The sequence below is a fragment of the Aotus nancymaae genome, unplaced genomic scaffold (assembly GCF_030222135.1).
Source record: "Aotus nancymaae isolate 86718 unplaced genomic scaffold, 86718_ANA_hifiasm-v0.15.2.pri h1tg000006l, whole genome shotgun sequence".
Taxonomy (NCBI): Eukaryota; Metazoa; Chordata; class Mammalia; order Primates; family Aotidae; genus Aotus; species Aotus nancymaae.
The window spans coordinates 73,176,693-73,195,646 of NW_026988417.1; the positions used below are offsets into that span (position 1 = coordinate 73,176,693).

The following is an 18,954-nucleotide window of genomic DNA, read 5'->3' on the forward strand; positions in this document are numbered from 1 at the left end:
AGAAAAGACATGGCAGAACATAGTACACATTGTTAACTGTTCATTATGCTTTTAAAATATTTAAAATATACATCCCTTTTATTTGAATGTTTGAATTTCTTTTAAAATTAAATTGTCTAATATCTAAAAATGTAAATTATTAAAAAATAAAGCACAATCTATGCTATTTCATAACTACATGAAAATATATTTGCTTCTAAAATTTCTTCTGGTTTGGAAATTGTATGCTTATTTTCTAGTCACAGACAAACTTATACCAAAAAACTCCTGGTTTTCAGACATGAATCACTAAAGATCTTGTTAATAGTTATTCAACTTCAGTAAAGTTATTCAACTTTAATAAAGTTATGACAAAAAGGCCCCTGTTATTTTAAAAGTACACACTTTTGTATTTGGATCAAAAGTGGGAATATATCTAAGTAAACGTCAAAAGGTTATACCTGCAGGAAAAGGTATGGTCCCCACAAATACTTTATTCTCTAGCCTAAACATCTTTCAAACAAAGAAAACATTCCCAGATCCTTTACGTCATGTTGATTGCCATTCTCTGGTTTCGGTTTAAGATATGTTATTCTGCTTTGGAAACATTTATCTATATCTTTCTTAAAGTATTTCAATATTGCAACTGATTTTTAGAAGACTTATCTCAATGGAGATTTACACTGATAGTATAGCAAATGTGTGTTGTATTGTAGTTGTGAATGTTTTAACATCGCTACGTTGAGTTGTCTATTATCTATTTTGTGTTTGAGCAACATTTTTTTTAGCGTAAATGCAGGACTTTACCGTTATTCATTTTCAATTTGATGATGTTCACTATGTTAAAATTAGAAAAGAACTATACTGTGCATACAGTATGGTAACCACTACATGAAAAATATACCTACCTGTTAAAATAAATCATGCTTACAGTGGTGCTATTCACAATAGCAAAGAGGTGGAAGCAATCCAAATGTCAATCAATGAATGAATGGATATACAAAATGAACATACAGTAGAATTTTATTGGACTTTAAATGGAAAGGAAATCCTGTCATATCCATAACATGGATGAACCTTGAGGACATTAGGCTAAATGCAATAAGCTAGTCACAGAAATACAAATACCGTGTGGTTCTATTTACATAGGGCGATTTAAAATAGTCAAACTCACAAACACAGAAAGTAGAATGGTGGCTACCAGAAACTGAGGAAAGGGGAGAATAGGAGTTGTTTAATGAGTACAAAGTTTCGTTTTGCAAGATGAAAAAGCTCCGGATATCCGCTTCACAACAATCGGAATGTACTTAACACTACCAAGCTATACACTTAAAAATAGATAATATGAGAAATTTTATGTTGCATGTTATTTAATACAGTTTTAAAAAGCAGAAAGAGCAAAACTTATTGATATAGATGTGAGGGATTGAGGGATAAGGTTGTAACAATAACTCAAAGCATTCTGCCTTAGGCAACTTGATAGATGGTGATTGCATTAATAGAAAGTTGAGCCCGGGTATGGTGGCTCATGTCTGTAATACCTGTACTTTGGGAGGCTGAGGTGAGCAGATCATTTGAGGCCAGGAGTTCGAAACCAGTTTGGCTAACATGGTGAAACCCTGTCTCTACTAAAAATATAAAAATTAGCCAGGTGTGGTGGTGTGTGCCTGTAATCTCAGCTACCTAGGAGGCTGAGGCAGGAGAATCCCTTGAACTCAGGAGGCAGAGTTTGCAGTGAGCTGAGATTGCACCACTGCACTCCAGCCTGAGTGACAGAGAGCAAGACTCCATCTCAACAACAACAACAAAACACACAGAAAAAAGGTGAATATATATGGGGAGGAGCAATCTGAGTAAATATAATAGACACTGTGGTGCTTTGCACTATCTCTTCTTTGCCCAAGTGATTTCAGTACTGCTCTGGTAAGCAGTCCCATGCATATTGCTAGAGTCCTATCTTAATGAGAAGGTTTACACCATTGCTTTTCTACTTCAGGGCTTTCTCCTAAGGCACAAGTACTCCAAACCAACACACAGATGCAGCCTGGAAGTGGGAGAAAGAGGAATCAATGGATCAATGCTCCTACTTTCCCATCCTGCTGGGATGCTGTTTTTAGGCAATTTCTACAGGATGCCTAATCTGTCCTCAGTGGATCTGAGCCCCAGTTGCTGATGCTGGTAACCAGTTTAATAATGTACCCCCCTCTTACTTTTTTTGTCTTTTTTTTTCAATTTCTGGTTTTATTCTCTGAATGCTCTTTTTTTCCCGGATTCTTAGAGTAATCTTCCAAATAAAATATATATTAATACACCCAATCTTTGACTCCGGCTTTCATCAAAACTACAGACAGTTTTCAAAAGAAGACATACATGCAGCCAGCAATCATATGATGAAAAAGCTCAACATCACTGATCATTAGAGAAATGCAAATCAAAAAACTACAGTGAGATACCATCTCACACCAGTCAGAATGGCTATTACTAAAAAGTTGAAAAATAACAGATGCTGGCAAAGTTGTGGAGAAAAAGAATGCTTATACACTGTTAGGGGGAGTGTAAATTAGTTCAACCATTGTGAAAGACTGTGTGGCGATTCCTCAAAGACCCAAAGACAGAACTACCATTCAATCAAGCAATCCCATTACTGGGTATATACCCAAAGGGCTATAAATATAAATTGTTCTATTTTAAAGACAAATGCACATGTTGGTTCATTGCAACACTATTCACAATAGTAAAGACAGGAATGTCAACCCAAATGCACATCAATGATAGACTGGATAAACAAAATGTGGTACATATACACCATAGAACATCATGCTGCCATATAAAAGGATGAGGTCAAGTCCTTTGCAGGGACATGGATGGACCTGGAGGCCATTATCTTTAGCAAATTAATGCAGAAACAGAAAATCAAATACCACATGTTCTCACTTATGAGTGGGAGCTAAATGATGAGAACACATGGACACATAGAGGGAAACAACACACACAGGGGCCTGTTGAAGAGTGGAGAGTGGGAAGAAGAAGAGAATTGGGAAAAATAACTATTGGGTACTAGGCTTAATACCTGGGTGATGAAATAATCTGTATTACAAAGCCCCATAACACAAACCTATGTAATAAATCTGCACATGTACCCCTTATTTTAAAATAAAAGTTAAAAAACAAAAAATAAATGAAATATTTAGGACATACAAAGTTTTAGGAACCTTTGGGAAATTTAGTTGAAGATGTGCACTAGAAAGTTAGAAATTGGCCGGGAATGGTGGCTTATGCCTGAAATCCCAGGGAGGCCAAGGTAGGAGGATCGCTTGAGCTTAGGAGTTCTAGACCAGCCTGAGCAACATAGTGAGACCCTGTCTCTACAAAAACAAACAAATAAATAAATAAACATAATATAATTAACTGATGTGGTGGCTCACACTTGTAGTTCTAGCTACTTGAGAGGCTGAGGCAGGAGGATGACTTGAGTCCAGGAGTTTGAGGCCTACAGTGACCTATAAACAAGCTACTCCACACCAGCCTGGGTGACAGAGCAAGACCCTGTCTCAAAAAATAAAAAATAAAAATTTACAAAGGAAGAAATTAATTAATGTCACCTCAAAAGTAGTTGTCTTTTCCATTTCTTGATCCATTCTACTCTTCATCTTCCAGAAACTGTTTTCTGCTACTCATTTACATCTGTCATTGTTTCTGTGCTCCTTCTCCCATTTTACTAGTGGTTTTTTGTTTTTTAAAGTCAGAGATCTTAAGAAAGTTCACTGAATAGAAAGTTTATTTAAAATGTCTCATCTTGACCTTCCTCAAATTGACCTTTTGTGACTATATATAGCTCTAGTTTCTTTTCGGAGACTCTTCTGTTCTTGAGTTTCTGGCCATAGGATCATACCTAATTTGTTTCTTAATCAAATTGCTCTGAATATTTGTATGTTCTCTACCTTCTCTGTAACTTTATTTCATCAAATGAAAAAACAAAACAAAACAATATCCTTTAAATATAGTGTGAAAAAACTTAAAGATATTTTGGCTTAATCTGGACTTGTCAGTCTAAGAGAGATTTACTCTTAAAGAGGTAGGTTTTCTTTCTTTCTTGTTTTTTTTTAATACCTGTAGGAACCCATTCTGTCCATGTGTCATATCTTATCTGATGCACAATGTCATAAATGTGGTTGAAATCTGGAAAAAATCCTGGATCTTTGGCACTTTTCCAAAGGCTAAAAGAAATGTTTGCAGAAATGATAGCTGTTGTGTCCTGGGAGAAGTAAAATTGTTCTGCTTAAATTCAAGTTATTGTTTTAAAGAGAACAAAAATGAGAAGTTTGGAAGATGAAGTGATGATTAATCCACTCTTGTAAGTTAGAGTACTCTTCTCCTTTTCGTTTTAATAGCTGCTGTGACTGTTTCCTTGTACTAACCATCTTCCTGCAAGCACGATGATCCCTATTTCCTGGGATATCATTTCCCCACTATGCTTTGCTTCTCCCAGTTTTATACCTACCTCTATTGTATTTTTCAGAAATAATTTTTTGCTATTAATTATATCTTCATCATAAAGTTTAGAGGACTTACTAATTTGACTTAAGTTTAAAGAGGATCATTAGAAATTGAACAGTTAAAATACGTTAACTCAAGAATTTTTTTTCTTTTTTTTTAAGACAGGGTCTCTGTTGCCCAGGCTGGAGTGCAGTAGTGTAATCTCAGCTCAAGGCAACCTCTGCCTCCCAGGTTTAAGTGATCCTCCCACCTCAGCCTCCCAAGTAGCTGGGGTTATAAGCTTGTGCCGTCACACTCGGCTGATTTTTGTGTTTTTAGTAGAGACAGGGGTTTTGCCATGTTGCCCAGGCTGTTCTTGAACTTCTGACCTCAAGTGATCCATCTTCCTTGGCCTCCCAAAGTGATGGAATTTCAGGCACCATGCCTGGCCTAATTAAAGAATTTTTATAATTTTAAATAAAAACCAGTAAAAGATACTGGAATAATCTGATGTTGATATTGAAAAATATCAGAAATATCTTTGTTATTCTCCTAAGTTTATACATAAGAAAATGAAGGTTCATGCAGTTTAAATAATATGTCCAAAGCCACATATCAATAATCAGCATTAGAAGAACTCAAACATTCTCTGTCATCTAATATAGTTTAATTTAATTTAACAAATTTAATATGATCAGTAAACCCTGAGATTAAGAGGAGGCATAAGTGACTTTTTCTTGTTGATTCTATATTTATGACTTTCACTTATTTATTTTATTTTATTTTATTTATTTATTTTTTTCTCAGATGGAGTCTCACTCTGTTGCCCAGGCCAGAGTGCAGTGATCCTATTTTGGCTCACTGCAGCCTTCACTTCCCTGGTTCAAGTGATTCTCGTGCCTCAGCCACCTGAGTAGCTAGAGCACAGGTGTGGGCCACAATACTCAGTTGATTTTTTTTATTTTCAGTAGAAACAGGGTTTTACCACGTTGACCAAGCTGGTCTCAAACTTCTGCCCTCAAATGATCTGCCTACCTTGGCCTTCCAAAGTGCTGGGATTATAGGTGTGAGTTACTGTGCCTGGACTCTATCTAGTTTTCAAAAGGTTTTAGCTGAGTGTGGGGGCTCAATGCCTGTAATCCCAGAACTTTGGGAGTCAAGTGGACGAACCCCTCACTGACTCCAGGAGTTTGAGACCAGCCTGGACAACAGGTGAAAACCCGTTTCTACAAAAAATACAAAAATCAGTTGGGCATGATGGTGTGAGTCTGTAGTCCCTGCTACTCAAGAGGCTGAGGTGGGAGGATAGCTTGAGCCCAGCAGGCAGAGGTTGCAGGGTGCCACGATGGCTCCACTGCACTCCAGACTGGGCAACAGAGGAAGATTTTGTCTCAATAATAATAACCATAATAAATTTTACATATTTTACATTTTATAAATGAGATTGACACATGGAGGAGGTAAGTAACTTGTCAAATCATATGGTTAATCAATGGCAGAGCCAGAGCTAGCACTGACTTATACATACATTTGCTTACTCGCGCAATAAATATTTTGAGTGCACACTCTGTTACAGGCATTATGCTAGGTAATGGGGATTCAATTCAATAATAACCAAAATAGAGTCTCCAATGGCATAAATGCCATGACTGGGTTGCTACATATCAATAATGATGGAAACAAGAGAATTCAAGAGCATTTAATTGTGGAATAGCAAGAATTCCTAGTTGATAGAACCTTCAGTGCTGTTGTGGCCTGTTCCCCCTATAAAGCATACACGATGGTAGTTTTACGTTTTTATTTCTCTTGACTCCTCTTACCCCATTAGCACTTTAAAGGAAAGACTAAATCAACATACTTTGCACATGCCAAAATGAAGAACTTAGGAAGAAATGAGCAGTCATATACAGTCCCTCATAAATTCATGTGATGCATGCCCTTTACTTATTTGTGGGTTCTGCAGTAAAGCAAAATGAAAGAAACCTTTGCTATTCTCTGAGTTGCCTCTCCTGCCAGTTTTTGAACCCAGACCAACTTTTGTGGACCAGCCTAGCTTAGAGCATATTGTTCAGTAAAAGCTACTAAAAAGTGCAGCAGACTATAGAATTTAATTCTAGAGGGAGTGAGACTAGAGGCAAATGTTCTGTCATTTGTTAGTTGGGCAATAAGTTCATACAAAGAAGTTTCCATATTTAACTTTATTTACATGCTTTATAAATCACACTGTTGATTTGCAGTTATACACTCTGACTCTTACTTCTCACAGCTTTTATCTAATTACTAGAGAACTAGGTGGGTTATTAATTTAAAATTTAATGGAAAGAATAGGCTTCTTTTAACATAGTACCTTAAAAGAATTGTTAAAACAAATGGTGTTCTTTAGAGAGACTGAAGGACCAACCAACACTCAACTCCTTTTTTAGTTGAGTTAGTGTGGGAGACAGACATTAGACAAATTATCCAATAAAAGCTATATACAGTTGGACTCGGTGGCTCACACCTGTAATCCCAGCACTTTGGGAGGCTGAGGCGGGCAGATCACGAGGTCAGGAGTTCAAGACCAGCCTGACCAACATGATGAAACCCTGTCTCTACTAAAAATACAAAAATTAGCCAGGCATGGTGGCATGCACCTGTAATCCCAGCTATTCAGGAGTCTGAGGCAGGAGAATTGCTTGAGGCAGAGGTTGCAATGAGCCAAGATCACACCACTGCACTCCAGCATGGGCAACAGAGTAAGACTCTGTCTCAAAAAAAAAAAAACAAAAAAACTGTATACATTAAAAAAAACTTATGTAGATATAATTTTGGTAAGCAGAGACACTTTAAGAAGAAGAGTATACTTTTGAAAACATTATGGAAGGACTTAGGTGTGGATTAGTCTAGATTTGGGGTAGGGGATGAGTTAGGGAAGGCTTTTGTGAGAAAATGGCTTTTAAGCTGAAATATTAGAAAAACAAATAAAAGAGAAGACATCAATTGAAGAAAATTGTGAGAAGTGGATGATTTATTGCAGAAGACAGAAGTACATCTCAGAAGACAGAACTTTCCTCTGATATTTTTCTCCATTCTTCATGTTTTCCATTTGAAGGACTGAGTCAGGCACACTTTGTCATTCAAATGATGTATTTCATAGTGCCAATTGAAACCACATTAAGATCTTGATTGTGATGATAGCCTATATGACTAAGCATTTGTCCCAACTCAGATCCGTACACCAAAAGAATGACCTTTGCTATACGTAAATTAAAAAAAAAATAAAATCAAGATAAAAGAAAATACAAATTAAGTTTACATCATTAACTACTGTTGCCCAGTTGCTTTTTCATCTTCATACCGTAAAGCAACAAGTAATATGTAAGTGTACACAGGATTATGTGTATTTCCTGGAAACTCTAATCTCCCCCTTGCAAATAAAATATTTGCTCTTGTTTGTATTTGTCTGATTTTTTCCATTTCAATCACAAGAGGGACGTTTTAATATGGTTTTAACAGGTGGATGGGCTAGGGAAATCCCCAAAAGAAAAATGTGTTTTGTAACATACTGATTTGACAAATGGAGTGTCATTTTAAGGCTTTATTCTGGCACTACCTGACAGGCACCTTTATTGTCTAGAAGAGATATGGCTACACTTGCTGGTAGAACACATAATGGAGGCAGCAGAAAGTCATCACTCAAGTAATGACAAGACACGAGAGATCATTATTTCCTAGCCTGAAAAACTTGTGTCCCATTGTTGTTAAATTGGAGGCCTGCCATTTTTCTGTATGTCATCTGATGACATTATCTCTGATATTTATGACAAAGGAAACGCCCTGTGATTTTTACCACTCAGGATAAATAACATTTTTTAATCATTCAATGGATTGAAGAAATCTTAGGAAAGGAAAGGAAAGTCCATTTAGATATATTTGTTGACTTGCATTGAAATGTCAATCCCTCTCTCCTCCAAAATGATTTCCTCCAAAATCTCCAAAGGGGAAGAAAGAGAGATTCTATTTTGACAGTTAATGGCAGTGAGGCTTACAATATCCCAGAAACTGACAGTCCTGATTTGCGCCTTAATTTTCACAACAATAATTGCAAATTTATTTCCCACAGTAGCTGGAAAACAGCACTCCTTGAGGCAGAAGTTATTGCTGTTTCAACTTTACAAAAGAAGAAACTAAGGTTCAGAGAGGTCAAGAAACTTGCTCCAGGTGGCAGAACCAGGAAGTGTTCCGAGAGTTGTGCACGTCACGGAGGCTTCCATGCTTTATCTTCTTGGGTCAGGTGTGCTGCTGGAGAGGAATAATGCTGCATCGCTTACCCAAGCAGCAGCCAGTGCTGATGCTTAGATGTGTGCTGATGTCTTCCCGTCAGATGCTTGAATCTTATGTCAATTCATATTAGGACCTTAGTATTTCCTGCTTCCCAGCATTAATCTTCCCTGTAATAAACTTCTTTTGATTCCCTTTAAGGAGCTCTAACCAAAGAGTCCCTTGAGTTTTGCTTAGTTAACAATCTTGCTTTCAATGGCAGTATATTAACTATGAAACAATTGTAAAAGAACAATATAAGAGTTTCCCTCTGCCTTATTAATAAATAAAAGAGTAATACAAATCCTTTTTTTTTTTTTTTTGAGAAAAAGTCTGGCTTTGTTGCCTAGGCTGGAGTGCAGTTGGTGCAGTCACAGCTTACTTCAGCCTTGAACACTTGGGCTCAAATAATCCTCCCACCTCAGCTTCCTGGATAGCTGGGACTGCAGGTTCATGCCACTATACCTGACTAATTTAAAAAAAAAATTTTGGTAGAGATGAGGTCTCACTATGTTGCTCAGGCTGGTCTGTAACTCCTAGATTCACATGATCCTCTTGCCTCTGCCTCCCAACAGGCATGGGCCACCATATCCAGCCATAAATTCTTAATAGCAATTTCAAATGTTAGTAACAAACCAGTGGTGATCTTTCACATTGATACATTGATATAGATTTTTTGTTTGTTTGTTTTTCTTTTGAGACAGAGTCTCACCCTATTGCCCAGACTGCAGTGCAGTGACGTGATCTCGGCTCACTGCAACCTCTGCAGTAGCTGGGATTACAGGTGCATGCCATCATGGCCAGCTAATTTTTGTATTTTTAGTAGATGGAATTTCACCATGTTGGCCAGGCTGTTCTCGAACTCCTGACCTCAGGTGATCCACCTGCCTTGGCCTCCCAAAGTGCTGGGATTATAGGCGCAAGCCACCATGCCCAGGCTGATATAGACTCTTTATGATTCTTCTTTTTCTTAAAACCCATAATCTTTTAAATTCTTAATCTTAGTCATGCTCAAAACTTTTACTAATATGACTTGTTATAGTAAACATACTGTCCTGTTGCTTATCTTTCTCCAACAAATCAAAGCACATAATAGATGAAACAATGCAGTAAGAGGTCAGAAAGTACTTTTTAAAACTTTAAAAATTAATCATAAATGAGGAAAACAAAGTTGACAAGATTGTATCTTGGTTTTATTAATGGAGAAAGTGACGTGAAAATGAGTTAAAGTCCATTGCAACTAAGACACGGCAAAGTTTAACTCAATCAATGTGAGGTTGTTTTAAGACACGTAGCTTTAACTATCATGGCATGAGGATATCTGTTACAAAGATGTTCTGACATGGAAACCTGAAATGAATTCCCTTTCTTTTAGAGAGTGGACAGGTTATCATTATGGATCAGCGTCAAAAGAGATGATGCATTGGTGACACTTGCCATCTTTATATAGTGTGGCAACAACAATAAAAATACTACTATTTGAAGAAGATGTTTGAAAATGCAGATGGACTTCTTTAATTACTTTCCTTTCCTTTACTGTTGTCCTTCAAAATAAGGCAGATAAATTTCATTCATTCTATAATCCACAAATGTTCACTGGAATTGCCTTTCAGCTGCTGAAATACCAATAGATAATCATATCAACATTGTAAAAAGCTACTGGACCAAGCTTCCTATCACAAAAAAACAAAGAAGTTGATTAATTTTATTTGCTTTACTGTTTGTATGTCCCTAAGACAAAATGAACTGATTAAAATACTTTTATACTCATACGTTAGGCGACATACCACATAATTATATTTGTATAATGATTTCACATTCAGAGTCACACGTGTGTTATTTTCTTCTTACAACAAAGAATACCAGATCAAAAGTTATAACTCCCATTTTTATAGAGAACAAAAAAATGAGGCTTTGGAGTTTGATCATGGCTATGTAGCTACTGTGTGTGTGTGTGTGTGTGTGTGCGCGCGCGCGCTACAGAATTAGACTTCATGTATATTGGTTTGTACTAGCAGTTTCTATCATTCTCTGTGCTGTCTTTACAAAATGAACTAACTTTTGAAGCACCACAGGCTTCTACTAGGTCCTGCTGGCATTTTAAGGAGATCTGGATGACAATGTTTTCTTTGTTTGCTTTTCAGTTGTGGGTACCACAAAGAACCAGTGGCATTTCTGGCACATGGTTCAATATTCTGGTTCCCAAACTATCTATCTGTCTGATGTTGTTACTATGAAATTCGTATAGAAAATGAGGTTAAAAGGTTAAGTGGTTTTGGTATGTGTAAGAACAAGGGTGAACACCCTACTACTTTTCTTTTTTTCCTGAATTTCTCCCACATTTACTTACTTCATTAATGGGGTACAGGAGGATGAGTGGAGTTGTAAAATAAGCATAATAAAAGCAGAGGGAAATAAAAGCAGCACCTCTGAGGAAATTTCCTGTATTCAAAAATTATAGGCTGAAATAAAATGTCTGGATTAGAATGCTGTTTCTCCTCATTCTACTCTGCCTGAAGCCACATGGAGTAAAGCTGAGGTTCCTGAGAAGTGAATGTTCTTGACAATGAACTTGAAATAATGTATCTCAAGCTGGAGAGCAAACGCTCAATCCTCAAGTTTATCATTTATTCAGAGAATAATTATTGGGTACTGACAATGTGTCACACATCATTCTCAGTGTTTGGTAAATACTTGTGAACAAAAGAAAGATTTCTCCCCTCATGGAACGCATTACTCCTAGAGCCACACTATCTGATTTGAAACCTTAGCCCCATCACTTCCTCATTGTGTGACTTGGTTAAGTTATGTACCCCCCTGTGCCTCATTTTCTTATGACCTATAAAATAGACAAGACAATAGTGCCAGAATATCTGGCTTATAGTAAGAGCTCTGTAACTGCTTTTAAAAAAATAATTAATGTGGAAAAAAATTAAAAGATAAGCAGTATGGATATTAGGGACTGTATAGAGGGGACAGGTATCATTTGAGGGGAAAGCAAGTGAGCAAAGACTTAAGGAGGGGAAGGAGTTAGCCAGACAAATATAATGGGGATGAGCAGTCCCAGCAGAGGACATGGCCTTTGTGAATGTGGGAAGATGAGAGCATATCTGCTGAGTTGGAAGAATGCAAGGAAGCCAGCATGTTTTGAAAGGAGTGAGCCAGGGGAGCAAGCAGAGACTTCAAGGTCGCTGAAAGACTTCAGTTTTGATTAAAATGATAGTTGATTGATGGTTTTAAGAAAGGAGTGGGCTGGGTGCAGTGGCTCATGCCTGTAACTCCAACATTTTGGGAGGCCGAAGTAGAAGGATTGCTTGAGCTCAGGAGTTGGAATCATGCCTGGGCAACATAGCAAGATCCTATCTCTACAAAAAAAAATTAAAAATATACTGGGAATGGTGGAGGGAGCATGTAGTGCAGAGAAATGAAAAAAATATCTGGGAATGGTAGTGGGAGCTACACAGGAGGCTGAGGTGCAAGGATCACTTGACTTGGGAAGTTGAGGCTCTATTGAGCTGTGATTCCATCACTGCACTCTAGCCTGGGTGACAGAGGGAGATTCTGTCTAAAACAAAGAAAAAAAAAGAGGAGTGACATAAACTGACTTTTATTTTTTAAAGGATTATTTTGATTGCTGCATTAAGAATAAATTTTAAGTTTCCAAGGCCAAAAGCAAGGAGACCAGTTATTTCAATCACCCGTGTGAGAGGTGCTGACTGTTGCAGTGGAGACAGTAGGAAGTATTTGGATTCTGGATATGTTTGGAAGATAAAGCCAAAAGGAGATTCTAACGGACTACATACAGGGAGTGCAGGAAAAAGAAAAATCAAGGATAAATCCAAGATTAAAATTTCTCTTAACGATTTCTCCTGTCTTCCCTCCTTCCTGCCTATAGTTTTTTTTATCCACCCCCATTTCCCTTTGTTTTTAATGCTAAGAGACCCCCCAAGACTAGGAAAATAAAATAAGGAAAGGAGAGTGTCTTTATGAGAGACAATGGGGCAGAATAGAAAAGCAATCTCCATCTGGAGGAAGAATTCAGGCTGGCAGCTTTTCCCACAGAATATTGTGGAGAGTAATTCTAACTGGAAAGAGATACAGATGGAAAAGCTCAAGTGCCCAATCCTTGTAACATCCAGCTCTGTGGATAATCTTTCACAGAATCAGGGAGGTTCAAGAAGTTTCCCTGAGCTATACCCCATAAATATATACACTTACTGTTTACCCACAAAAATTAAAATAAAAATAAATTTAAAAAGAGAAATTTCCCTGAGCCAGTATGGATTTCTATATATCTTAAGCATGAGCAACAAAAGACTAGGATTTCTAAAGATAAATACTGGTTCTAAAATTTATCTTTGAAAAAATGTGAGCTTTTTTTATTTCCTCTTTCTTTTTCCTTCCCAAAGCTTTTTTTTTTTTTTTTCATTTTGTTTTCCTCCATTTCCATGTACAGGCATAAGCCGCATTTAAGTATCTAAACTGTCAAGGGAATTGATAAGGACTTTTCCAGGGATGTCTATTATACTGGAAATGACTATTTCCATACATAGAACAAGCTCAGTACCACCAATGCACTCAAAAGGATCACTTCCGTAAAGAAATGATCACATAGGAAAAAATCATCTTTGCTTCCTTTTCCATATCAATATTTCTTTGTTTCCTCTCCTTTTTCTTATTACTTGCCTCTTTCACTCTTATCAGCTGGATATTCACCTATAAAAGCTGTTTAGATTTCGACGTCTCGAAGCCCTCATATCTCTTAAACTACAATTTCTTTTATAAAGTGATTTTCCTCAAATCTGATTACATTCATTCATTCATTAACAGATGTTATGGCCACAGGCTGCATTTCTCAGGAGTAGGCAGAGGAAAGGGAATGTATTCATCGACATCTTCTGTCAGAAGTCAATAAGCTGTCATTTGACCCTCCTGGGCCCTAAGCAGGTGCTCCTTCCTTTCTTCTGACAATTGCAAAGGTTCCCGAGACCCCTATGACAGCTCCTAAGTTAGTACTTAGTGGCTTCACTGACAGGTGTTTCTCTGTTTAACCAGACAACAGGTGTTTGCCCAGTGCAGCCTGCCAAAAGCCAGGGATTCAAAGTAGAAAACAAAGCCCATTTGCAAAAATGATTACTGTAATTAAGAGCCATGGTGATGCAAATGATGAAAACACTTGTATGTACACCACACACACATGCACACACACACACTCACACTCTCAAATCCTCACCCCCTTAGAAAAAGGAAACAGCAGACAAAAAAATCATTCACCATTACAATACACTTTTAAATACTGTAGGTTCTCACTTCTTTGGGGGAGAAAATTTAAATAATTATTAAGCCATCTTTTGAAGCCACTTCTTATAAGGATCTTCATTTAGGATTTTGATTATTGTGCATTCAAGAGATTACAAGGCAGTGTGTGCTGACAGATTTCCTTTGAGGAGCTTATGATTACGTGAGAGCATATATATCATAAGAAAAGTGAAACAGCTAAGCAATAATCAAATCACAATATGTTTGATGGTGACCCTGGTTACAACACAGAGTTCCACTGTGTGCTCCTTTAGCTCCCAGCATGAAATTGCCTCATTTACAACCAAGAAAAGTAGTATTGTAACATGCTGTATGCTCCTAAATCCCTCCCTTAAGGATTACACAAGAGTTTCAGAGATAGAGAAGACAGCAGGGTGACTTGCATGAAGTAAATTCTTTTGTTAAAAAAATCTAAGATTTTTTTTTAATGTAATTTTTCTAAAATGTTAGACTAGTCACTTTTTTTTTGTTTTGTTTCGTTTTTTGTTTTTTGTTTTCAGGAGCTAAGCTAGGACCTTCTTATTGCTCTGACCTGAGCCAGATACTGAAATGAAAAACAAATGAACCAAGGATGTGGACACAGTAGATACATGAGAAGTCATAGAATTTATCAGCATGATTGTCATAATATGAGTAAATGATCACAACGCTAAAACTAAGTTGTGTGTGTCATGTCTCTCTATTCCATTTTAAATCTCATTTTGTGTATGACTGCATGGGAGCTAATGGGGACCTGTAATAAGTTTGATTTTAATTGTTCTATAATGTGATTATCAAATGCTACTATACTGTGCTTATTAAATAAATAGTCCAAGATTGTTGGGCTAGCTAATTTGCAATTTGAAAAAAAAGATTAAAGGTGACAAAACGTGCAGTTCACAAATAATTCCCTTTTTAGAGGCCACAGAAAAGGAATTCTTTCTCTTCTCTCTTTTCTTTATTTCTTTTTTTTGTTAACAGCTTTTGTTTAAATCAAAATCATTTTTTTTTAAATTTCACACAAAGTGTCTGGTTTCAAGAAAAGTATGCAAGGAATATTTCTCTAGAATGTGATGCCTAAACTTTTCCTAAGAGAAAACAACAACAAAACACACCAAAAAACTAAACTGAAGCAAATTATCCACTCACTATTGTTGAGCACGTCTTTCAAATTAGGTGCACTCCCACCCCAGCAGTTGCATCTCCAATATTGTCCCCCTTCCCCTTCAGCAATGAAGAAAACTAAGCAACTTATCTGGGGGAAAAAAAAGGAAATAAGACATAGTTTGTGTGTTCTGGGTCTCAGACTTAATCTGAAATGTCACCTTTGATCTAATTATTTTCTGAACCAACAGGCTTTGAGTGGGTTGGTGAATGAATAGTATGTGCATCATAGTTCCAGCAGCTTCCTGCCTGTTTTCTTGCTGGTACCAGGCTTGGTCTCACTTCTGTTCTCTTTCTGCCATTCCCATTTGGCAAAGGAAATATGTGCTAGAAGAGGACACACATTTTCCCCCCATCCTCTACTCCCACTTTTCTTGAATGAGTACCATTTGCTTATAGCCTGTCTCTGTGGATATAAAACAAATGCTAAAGCTATTTGAATGGCAGATATGCTAATTTATCTTTTTTTTTTTTCTTTTCTCATAGATAAGAAAAATCTCTGATCCCTACCCAATGTACTCCTTTTGAGGAATTAAGACTGGAAGTATAGGCCGGGCACAGTGGTCCATGCCTGTAATCCCAGCACTTTGGGAGGCTGAGGTGGGCAGATCACTTGAGTCTAGGAGTTCAAGACCAGCCTGGGAAATACAGCGAGACTCCTCCTCCCATCCCCCATCTCTATGAAAAATACAAAAATTAGCTGGGCGTGGTGGTGTGCACCTGTAGTTCCAGATACTCAGCATTCTAAGGTGGGAGGATCACTTGAGCACAGGAGATGGAGGCTGCAGTGAACCCTGATTGTGTCACTGCACTCTAGCCTGGGAGGTAGAGTAAGACCCTGTTCCATTAAAAACAAACAAACAAAAAGACTGGAAGTACTATACCCCTCCACATATGCTTAGAATGTCCCCTTTGACGTTATTAGATACAGACTGTGCCAGTAAGAAAACCCATTACAAAGAGCAGAGAGGACTTTATTTGGGGGGCAGGGGATGGTGGTGTGATTTTAAATCATGATTTTCATACACGTGTAAGGAGTACAAGGAACTGTATCCTTTGTCTTCTATGGCTGGCCATAGACAGGATAAGGGGCTTCCAGTTCTTAAGAGCAATTATTTCCCTTCAATTGGATAATGCATGCTGAGATAACCGGGGGTCTGTAGTGCTTTGGGACTTAGTGCATGGATGTACCAGGAGCTAAAACAAAAATAGTCACTGGGATAATTGGAAAGCACAGGAGTTGGGCTTTATGAGAAAAACTGATTGCATTCAGTCCCCTTAGGTCACAAAATACTTCTCTTTAGTAGCAAATGCTGCTTTACTTTCTGACTTCATAGATATAATGCCCAGTGGCCAATGGCCATTTCCAAACAGACCTCTCCTCACAGGGAAGTACTAGACCCTGGGGAAAGAAGTCTAACCTCAGGACTTGCATAATTTCTAACTATACCTTCATCACCCTAAAAGTAGACATTGCACACATTCTTCCGTCCCTCTTGGTCTTCAGTTCCTCCTCACACAGCCGGCCCTTCCCAGTTCAGTGCTCCTTTAGCCACAGTCTATTTGTTGATGCAGTTGCTGCCAACTGGTTTGGTAAGAAGCCAGGCCTGGAGGAAACAGAGGATCCTGGCAAGAGCATGGACTACGGGCCCCCACCAGGTTAGCTTCCGAGTCCTGCAATGCACCATGCTTCTGTCTTAGTTGGCTTGGGCCATAACAAGACAACCATGGACTGAATGATTTAAACAACAAACGTATTTCTCATAGTTCTGGAGGCTGGGAAGTTTGCAATCAGGGTGCCAGCATGGAGGGACCTCTTCCTTGTTTCCTCATTTGAGGGATGTGGAAGGGGTTATGAGAGGAAGCAAGCTCTCTCCTGTCTCTTTTAATAAGGGAGAGGGGGAGGGGCATGCACTAATCCCATCATAAGGACTCCAACTTCATGATCTAATTACCTTTCAAAGCCCCATATCCAAATACTATCACATAAGAGAATAGGGTTTTACCATGAATTTCGGGTGATCCAAACATTCAGTCCATAGCAGTCTCTATTAAAAAGTGTATGAGATTTGAGGCCACTGTGGGGCTACCAGGGAATAATTAGCAAAAGATGGTACTATCTGGGTATAGCCTGAGAGTATGAAAGGGTGATAGGCATAGAGAGTTGGGTAGGGGCGGGGTGCAGAGGTCTTTCGGGCCATGTTTGAAACAGCTCTCCCAGAAAAGCATTCTAAAAATCCTTAGGCTTTCTTTGGATCAAAGATAACTTGGCCTTGGCTTAAACTGCACAGGCATTTTAAGCTAAGAACAGGCAAATTTCTCATAGCACCTTCACCTCCAGGACTGGAGATTTTGGGGTGACTGAGGCTCTTGGAACAGAAATCTGTGTAAGATCTGCCTGGCACAGTGGCAGCCTGGGTCCTGGGTCAGACAGCCTCCCAGGACAGTGGCTTGCATCGCCAGGATTGTTCATTCTATTCCATCACCTATCTCTCGTCAGTCCTTCCACCCCAGCATGAGACACTGTAGGATGAACAGTCTTGCCTTCAGGACCCTCTTCTCAGTGAGGCCTGGCCTCAGTTTAAACCCAGAGGAATGTTGTAAATATTGGGATTGTCTCTAGTGAAGGAAATATTGGGCACTGACTTATTCACCCTGACTTCTCTTTTCTTAGGCTTCTGGGTTCCAGCCTGAGGTCTCCGTAATTTTATCTTCTTTTGGATTGATTTCTGTCTCCAGTAACCAGATCACACTTGTAGTTACAACAGAGATAGGGGGAAATTAACCAACAGTTTTCAACACAGAAATAGGGGAGGCCTGGAAAGAGAGTTCAGATGCTGGGCTCCTGGAAAAGTGAGCCTGAGGGGGTTGGTCTAGGAAATGCGAGGCCTAGCGGGGTGAGACGCTGCAGAAAGTGAGCCCAAGGGGTGGGGGACCTAAGCCGAGGCCCACGCACTCACGGCCTGGCGCCTAGGTGACTGGTGGAACTTATCAATCTGTTGGGTAGTTTTTCCGTCCTCTGTCAGGTGGTGATGAGTGGAAACTAATCTTCGGGGCCCGTTTGTTTTACCTCTGCAAGAAGCCAGCTGCATGCATTTTTTCCCAAACTTGCTTTCGTGGCTGGGAGAACGCAGGAATTGGAGAAGCGAGCTGTGGGCCCAAATCCGCTCTTGCCCGGGAGATGTGGGCCGAACTTCGAGGCTTACTGGGGAAAGCCGAGATGTCTGCAGTAGAGAAAATGTGGTGTAGGCTTGCGCAATTTGTGGTGAAGTTCACAGGAGTAGGGCTCAAGGTAGCCCAGACAGTGAATTGAGATTCCTCCCCGCCCCACACTCCCCACTGCAGATTTGCTGTGGACACAGGCTCGCCAAGACAGGCTGCTCGGCGTGGAAGTCAGGGCGAAGACCGCCCTGGCGCATAGTGCAACCTTTTCCTCAGCGGAGCTGCGGAGGAAGAAGGCTTGGCAACTCAGCTCACGGAACAAGTGGAGTGCTGCCTTTCATGTTTCACTGTTCGGCTTTTGCAGGTCTTTATTAATGGCCCCAATACATAACCCTCTTGTTAAAAAAAAAAAAAAAAAAGTTTAAAAGTTTAATAGCATCCACGCTACACACGTATTCTCACTAATGGAGACTTCCTTTTAAGCCCAGCGCTTGTGGGCGCATTCCGCTGCCCGCCCAACCCCTAAGCCTCCCAACCCAGTGTGGAAGACAGTTAGGCGTTGAGTTCTGGTTTACC

General features: G+C 38.9%; 1 pseudogene; it reads right to left on the reverse strand.

Moving 5' to 3' along the window:
* LOC105713266 (S-phase kinase-associated protein 1-like) overlaps positions 1–18,635 on the reverse strand; it is a 32,066-nt pseudogene extending 13,431 nt beyond the window's left edge.
* Between the last annotated feature and the right edge of the window lie 319 nt (positions 18,636–18,954).